General features: G+C 40.2%; 1 long non-coding RNA gene across 1 annotated transcript; it reads right to left on the bottom strand.

Annotated features, from left to right (window-relative positions):
* Nucleotides 1-3,534: 3,534 nt before the first annotated feature.
* LOC110864331 lies at nucleotides 3,535-6,089 on the bottom strand. Its single transcript, XR_002549792.2, has 3 exons — nucleotides 5,977-6,089; nucleotides 4,116-4,599; nucleotides 3,535-4,015 (listed from the first exon to the last, which is right to left on the bottom strand). It is a non-coding gene; the product is annotated as an uncharacterized LOC110864331 (long non-coding RNA).
* Nucleotides 6,090-7,858: the final 1,769 nt, after the last annotated feature.

Below are 7,858 nucleotides of genomic sequence, written 5' to 3'. Positions count from 1 at the left end.
TAGCAGAAAGCTTTTGTTTACCCATACTGTAACTTAACAATTAATCAATTAATAAAACATATATTCACAGAATGACAATTAGAATTAATCAATAGGCTAAAATCAATAGTAAGCTTAAATCAGTGGCTCTGATACCACCTTTTCCTGTCACGGCCCTTGGCCCCGGTTTAACCCGGTCCAGAGCCGTGAGGCAGGAAATCCCGTGGTATCTATTTAAATGACAGTGGAAGCTTTCTTAAACAGGATCTTTTTAATATTAAAACTGCTCGTTTTATATAATATAGGGATAAATCCCATAATTTACAATAAGGTGATTTCCCGGGGAAATCTTTATTTCTCAAAACATGTTTCTTTATTTATTTACATTGAGCCACTTTTCTAAGCTTGTAGTGCTCCCTGGCACTTTTCTTTGCTCACAACAGATCACCTGAAACATGTCTGGAAAAGGTTTTGTCAGCAGGGAAATACTGAGTGAATCATTCAGTTTTACTAAAATGACACGTTGTTATAATTTACAGTATTAAGAGCGATTACAATGTTTCCATATCAACCAACTACCCACAGTATTTGTCACTCGACCGGATCTGTGACTGTGGTCATATCACTGTTGGGTCCGTTCACCCACAAGTGACGTAAATCACTATTTAGGTCCGACTACCTAATAGTGTATATCATGATTTAGGCTCGCTTACCTAACATGATACAAACAATAGTAATGTGCACAATACCCCACATACTGGCTGTAAATTTGGTGATTACAAAGACTTAATCCCTGTAATTATAACTTTGGAAAATAATTTGGAGTATTGTAAAACAGTTGATAAAAAAGAGAATGACTCACATTGCAGATTTAACGAGCAGAGTATAAGCCTATTGATTAGCCTTGATTAACCTAATTTAAATAACAATGCACACACAAACGGGTTAGTAACTAATACAACAGTTACGACAATTCACGAGATTAAACCCTCACAACGATTAACAAAGTGCAATACTTAAATATTCAGCGGATTCACAACGAATAACAGAGCATAGTCCGGATTCAGACGATACTCAAATATTCAAGTCGAAATCATGACGAATAACAAAGTATAAACTCAATTTGAGCAGCACTCAAACAATCGTTGGATAGTTATAATCGATCGGACGTTGAGTCGTAATAGCGATCGAGTTATTACCCTGATTGCGGCAGCACTTCGTGATTTGTGTGTGTTTTATAATAATCAGCTAATATCTCGTAGTATATTTTGAATTTTAACGTCGAACAATCAACAGAATGCAAGTGCCAGGCCCCTCTATTTATACCCAAAATTGGCGCCTCCCGCTAGTCGCGGAAGAATCCGTGTCACGTGCCGCGTATCGCCTGGGGTGTCAATTTAGGGTAGGGTAGGTTAGTCACTGGTATAGGCCTGGTGAGTCGACAGTTTAAGAGTTCTCAATTTAGACAACGTATTCGGAGGATAATTATTAGATAGGGTTTACCCCCCCCCCCTGAGTTTTAGGGGCCCTGATCCTGATTCTGATTATTCTGAAAATGTTAGAGTTTATGCAGAATTACTTGGGTTTCTCAATTAGGGTTTCCTTATGGGATAATTAACATACTAAGTATAAATTTTATTGAGAGTTGTTACATGCGAGATGTCCTCCACCGTGCCTACTTGAGAGCTTGTCCCAAAACCAAAGTCTGGGATTCCCTGATCGACTATTGATCGAGGGAACAGAGTAGTTCAGAAAAAAGAAGACGGAATTGATTGTGAAAATCAGTGGGTTCAAATGAAGAAACACCAAACTAATCTGGTGATTAGTTTTTGGTATGTGCCTCAACAAATAAGGTTAATCTTCTTGTCTTCTCCAAGCCATGATGATGATCTTCCTGCAAAACACTAAACACCCCGTCAAGCTCGTTATGAGGAGGGGAATAGGGGGGTTCTACTCTTAACCACTCTTCGGCATGAGAATAAGTATATGTTTTGAGGAAATAAGTGTGTGATTAGTAGTGAGAGAGCAAGGAACAGAATAGTTAAACCAGTAAGTGATGGCTCCTATTTATAGCCGGAGTAGTGAGGTAGGAGATGGGCTGATGGGCCTTGGGTCTGGAGTCGACAACAAGGAATATCCGTCTTGTCCCCTCTGCAACAATCGTTAGTGCTTCTGTGTGAGGATTGAGTTGGCGCACGTTGAATGGATTCACGTGTCCTGACTGTTGTCTTTGTTGTCTCTCTATCATCAGCGGCTGTGTGGAGATCGTGGAGAAGATGTCAGCGCACGCTGATTAATGCCACGTATGCGTCCTTTTATACCTTCCTGTCTCCTGTACGATTGTTAATCGTGGAGCACGATCTAATACAGCCTGTTGGACGCTCATTGGTCCACTGCTCTGCCACTCATACCTTTGGTACTTATCCTAAGATGACATGCGTTTCTGTCCTCCGCGCCACCCCTGAGGAAAACCCATGTAGCCGACGCAAGGTCCAGGAAGTGAGGGCTTTTATCCAGGAAGCTAATGTGAAATCTGGTCTTGTCTTTACTTAGACCTCGCGTGCGACCTAGGTTTCACCTGATTGGTTGGCGCGAGGTTGAGAAAGTTGCTAGATTAGTATAATAGAAGTATGGTCCCGCGCACGCCCTGATTGGTCGGCGCGGGTTTTTGGGATCATGCCCCTTCAATAGTAAAATTCCAAATCGGTTAAATATTTAATTTCAAAACACAAGAATGTCAGTTGGGTAGAGTGATGTAACTTTGTAAATATGTAATGTTGTTAGTTGTTAGCTGCCTCAGTTTGAGGTGACCGTTGTTTTTTTAATGAAGTATACTTTAAAAAAATATACTATCTAATTATTTGTTTTGTTTTTTCTAAACATATTATTCCATATTTTTAAATCTTTACTCATTTTCCCGGAAATGTTAAAAATTCCCTTACCGTCTCACAATTCCCATGTTCATTGTGCAAGCTTTCCTAATTTTTCTACCAGATCCAATTTTTTTTGCTCATAAATTTTATTTCGTTTCAAAATTTTCATTTCACACTATAATTCCGGCCTCCAAACCCCTCCATGAATATCATCTACTATATTCAGTTTTAGTTATCTTTTATTCTGATCCCTTCCACTTTACCACTCTAGTGTCCAGGCCATTTTAAGAACCATCCATAACCAAAATTCTGTAGTAGTTTCAACATTGAAATAATTTCATAGCAAAATGATCAATTATTATAGAATGGTTGAGGATACTAAAGTAGATAATGTGCTTTCAAATCAGTGTCATTACCCTTTTGCCACAACAATCATTTATAAAGTTAAATCACGAATTCTATAATATGTAATATATTATTTTAAAAGCTCAAAACTACTTGATTTCAAACGAGTATGAACCGGTTATTAAATGACACGTTTGACCCAAACCAATATTAGCCATTAGCCCTAGCAGCTGCTGTTCCTGATCCCATGGCGATTCCTGTATACAATATTTTTAACCAGATCAATAGCAACAAGGATATTTTTCTTAGTCTTGATCATGACTACCAACAACTTGTATTTTAGGAAAGTCCATCTCATTCTAGTTCATTTCATATCTAAAATATCCAGCTCACTCTTCATTTTATTACACAAGTTATAGTTCCGATCCCATATGAGCACTTGACAAGTATTAACTTCTTTCAGCCTATTACATCTTTAGAAGCCACTCATGTCACACCCTCAAATCCCACGTACGGAGTATCACCACGAGGCGTATGACTGCCCAGGATCCAACCACCAATCACATTGAACATTTATCATAAGTAACACAAAACCATTATCACTATGACTAGTGACCAAACATTTAAGTCTAAAACATAGTAGGTTTAAAATAAAGTTCTAAACCATAGCAAGTTCAACAAAATAAAGTTTGGGTGTTTAGCGGAAGCATTAAGTTCATAAGTAGCTTAAAACATAAGTTCAAATGTAGGATTCCGATAAAGGATTCTAGACGACCACCATAACGCTCCAAGCAAACTCCAGTGCAGCATCTACGGACCTGCAAGCATGCAGTAGCGTGTCAACATAAAGTTGGCGAGTTCAAGGTTTTCGAAAAGGTTTTTCTTGTTTTATCCAAAAACATCGTTTTATGAAGTTACCTTGTAATCAACAAATGCAGTGGGGTGCTACCCCATATAAATGCATAAATGAACCAATCAATCCACTAAACTATGCAGTACCGAAACTTTGACGTAATTGTCATTTGCCCTTTTGATCAATATCTACCATCATTGACCAGAGTTCCTAGATAATAGTTCACGCAGGTCCTCCTCCAGAGGAACAGTGTGAGGTTGTCAAACCTAATAGCGCTATCAACTAGTATCCCGTCCGCCTCGCACGACGGTTAATCGGTATAAGTGAAAAAGGGACTTTCTGGTAGAATGTCGTTTAGTGTATGAAGTTCCCAACCACCGGGAATATTTGAAGTTCCCAACCATTGGGAATACGTGAAGTTCCCGTCCCAACGGGAATGTATACGGAGTTCCCAAACCCACAGGGAATGCATGCCTTTAGTTGTAGTGTGAACTCACCTTAGCTTGCTCGGTAGATAATATATTTATCCTAAACTTGGTCAACCGCGTCCTATAACGGTTACCCATCATTAGGATTATACACAAGTAGTTTACATATAACACGTATTTCACAAGTACAACTAAAGTAATTCACATATAACATGTATTTCACAAGTAGTGTACAAACAATACCTAACATGTATTTTGTGCCACAAGTATGTTTACACAAGTAGGGTTGCACATGTATTATAACAATAGTGCGGCCGGATGAACATGAATCTAATATAAGCAGCCCGAGTGTGCGCCCCAATGATCACACACCCCAACACATGAGTGTGTGCGACTGCTGAAGCATGTCCCCCATTAAGTGTGCAACCAGTTTCTAATAAAATTAGTCCCCCAAGTGATAATGGCCCAAATGTCAAAGCCCAGACAAATGTGCGGTTAGTGTGCTGGTGTGCGACTAATATCAGAAGAAGTGTATGGTGAAAACAACATTGTGCGATCCACTCTAAGTGTACTGTCCATGATCTTAGGTGTTCGACTTATTCTGCTAACATAGTTTACTCAACTGGGTTTAGTGTAGTCCAAGAAAGGTGAGGCCCAAATGAAAACGGTTGGTATGCCTTTTAGAAGAATCAGTCTGCGGTTGGCCACCATTGTGCGACCAGAATTTAAAAGGAAATCAATTTGTGCAGCTGTGGGGCCCAACGTTCTAATTGTGCGATCCATAATCAAATACAAAACAAGTGGTGGGGCCGGTTCATTAAATGTGTGCGGTCAGACCTTTTTTACACATTGAGCCACAATTTTTCATTCAAAAAGAGTAAGACAGGAATTCGTTTTTATATTCTATCAATCACATGATGCATCATCACCTCCTAAATACAGAACCATGCATTAATCAGTTGTACCTTGCGTATATCAGATTGTATACACCATGAAAACATAGATTCAAGCATTTAAGCAACAGTCATCATATTTCATTCACACATAGATATATATATTCGAACATTTTTTTTTCCAGATTTTTATCATCCAAACATAGTTTCTGACCAGCAACAATCTTCGTTCATCATTTACAGCAAACTAACAGTGAACATCATTTCGAATGTTTAATGGAAATCATTAGTTAGAAGCATAAATCAGAAAACATCATTCTTAACAAATATCAACCATCATGATCATCATCATCATTTCAACAAAATCCCTACGTCATTGTTTCATTCAAAACAATCATTCAAAACACGCATGGCCAGGTTGTACCCGAAGCATATGCAGTTGTACATTCAAAGGAAACCCAGTTTCACAAACATCAGTATGAGCAAGACAAGCGTATGACTTTCTATTTATTTTATTCTACCCTATATGACATCATGAATCATACAACAGTAAGCACTCTTCTTAGACCATGCAATAGCATAAAACAAGCATAGTCTATACTAACATGAAATGGATGTAACACGCAGGAGAAGAGAGTGTGCGAGAGAAATAAGAGAAAGGATCTTCAAGGAGACAAGGAGTGCTTGGATGATGCTTGAATCTTCAACAGATGGGAGGATGTTGCTGTTTTTCTAGCTTCTTCAAAAGTTGGGATGAAGAAGATGAAATTAGAAGGATTTGCAATTTTGGGGGAGAGAGAAAAGAGGAGAGTGGCGGCTGGTCCAAAAAGAAATGTCAGGTGGGAAGGTTTCTAGGTGAAGAACTAAAGAATCGAGTTTAGGCCGGAGCCTGTAATCGAGTGTTTGGATTTTATAAGAGAGCTGGAGAATCGTCCTGCAAAATAGAAAACCGTTAGGCTCGGCGCAGAGATGGGAGAGCCCATCTGCGACCACACTCCGGCGTCAGGATAAGTATTGGTAGAGAGAGGAAGTAGAGAGAGGAAATAAGGACGAAGGTTCAAGTCATGTCCGGTTCATCCCAAGGGATCATGTCCGGCCTCGGATATGTATCTTCAAGTCCCCCAGTTTGTTAAGTCCCGTAAGGGACTTAGCAAAATGTTTGTGTAAGTTGTTTTGCTTCGAATGACGTGTCGCTGCAGGAGTGGTTTCGGTCGAATGACGTGGCGCGAGCTGAATAGTGCCAACGTGGCGTGGGTGACATAAGTGGTTTGGCTGTCAGTCACCTACGTGTGACGATAACGAAACCCGGTGTTGGGAATCGTGGGCGTTAACTGAAGCGACGGATTGATTTGACTGCCTCTAAACCGACTTACCTTTTCCTATAAAAACCGGTTTTACCTTTTCATTTTTACCTCTTTTCTCTCTTTTTCTTCTCTCAACTGTTATCCACTTTGCTTTCTTATCTTCGACTACTTTAAAGAAAGGTGCGTTCCTGTTATATTATGGCTCCGGGAAAAGACAACATGTCGGCGAGTGTGAGCATTCTTACCCAACGTCAGTTGGATAAGTTTGTTCGAGAATATAGGATCCCTCTGGATCTTCACCCGGTCCTTCCCTCAAAGGACGAAACCATTTACCCCTTCCGTCAAGGGAGGTTTCCCTTTTACACTCGCGTCTGCAATTTTGCGAATTATAGGGTTCCGTTCTCTGGTTTTTTTATTAGGGTTCTCCAATTTTTTAGGGTTCATATCAGTCAAGTTAACCCATTCGGTCTGAGTCGTGTGAGTCATTTTGAAATTTCCTAACGGGCCCTAGATCGGAGACCGGACTTGAATGTCTTCCGGTACTTCTATGAATTCATTACCGCTGGGGACTGGTATACGTTTGCGCATCGGAAGAGTATACCTCCCCCTTCCTCCGACGAACGATCCAGCTTGAAAAACTGGAAAGATAATTTTTTCTGGTTGGACGATCGTAGTCTTCCGGAGGATATGAGGTGGCGTTTTATGGACCAGTCAATGTCCTTCGATCTGGGCGAGGACTTCGTCTTCGACCAAGAACTGGCCCGTGCCTTAATTGAGCACAAGTCCCCAATCCGTCCCCTTTGTGAGCATTTTCTTTTACTGGGTCGAGTCTGTTTTACTTGGAGCCAAGGGGATAGGGATTGGCCGGTTATTCGCAGAAAGCGTGATCGTAAGTTCCGGCCCTTTGCCTCCCCTTCGGCACTTTTCTTTTGCTACTTTACTAATTTGTTTTTTATTTTGAAAATGTAGGTATCATAATGTCTCTTAGGGATGCTCTGAAGGTTCCTAGCTGTCACACCCCGAAATATCAGAGCTTGGCGTGACTGGACTGGTATCATCATTGCACAGCGGAAGCAAAATAAGCTAAGACTTCTAGAAAATGAACGTCCACTAGGTACTCGACTCTTCATGGTCATCCTATTCCAACCGTGCCATGATTTCTGAAAGTAGCCTGAGAAAGAAA

This window comes from Helianthus annuus, chromosome 1 (assembly GCF_002127325.2).
Source record: "Helianthus annuus cultivar XRQ/B chromosome 1, HanXRQr2.0-SUNRISE, whole genome shotgun sequence".
NCBI classification, from domain to species: Eukaryota; Viridiplantae; Streptophyta; class Magnoliopsida; order Asterales; family Asteraceae; genus Helianthus; species Helianthus annuus.
This window is presented reverse-complemented; position numbering and strand designations above follow the sequence as displayed.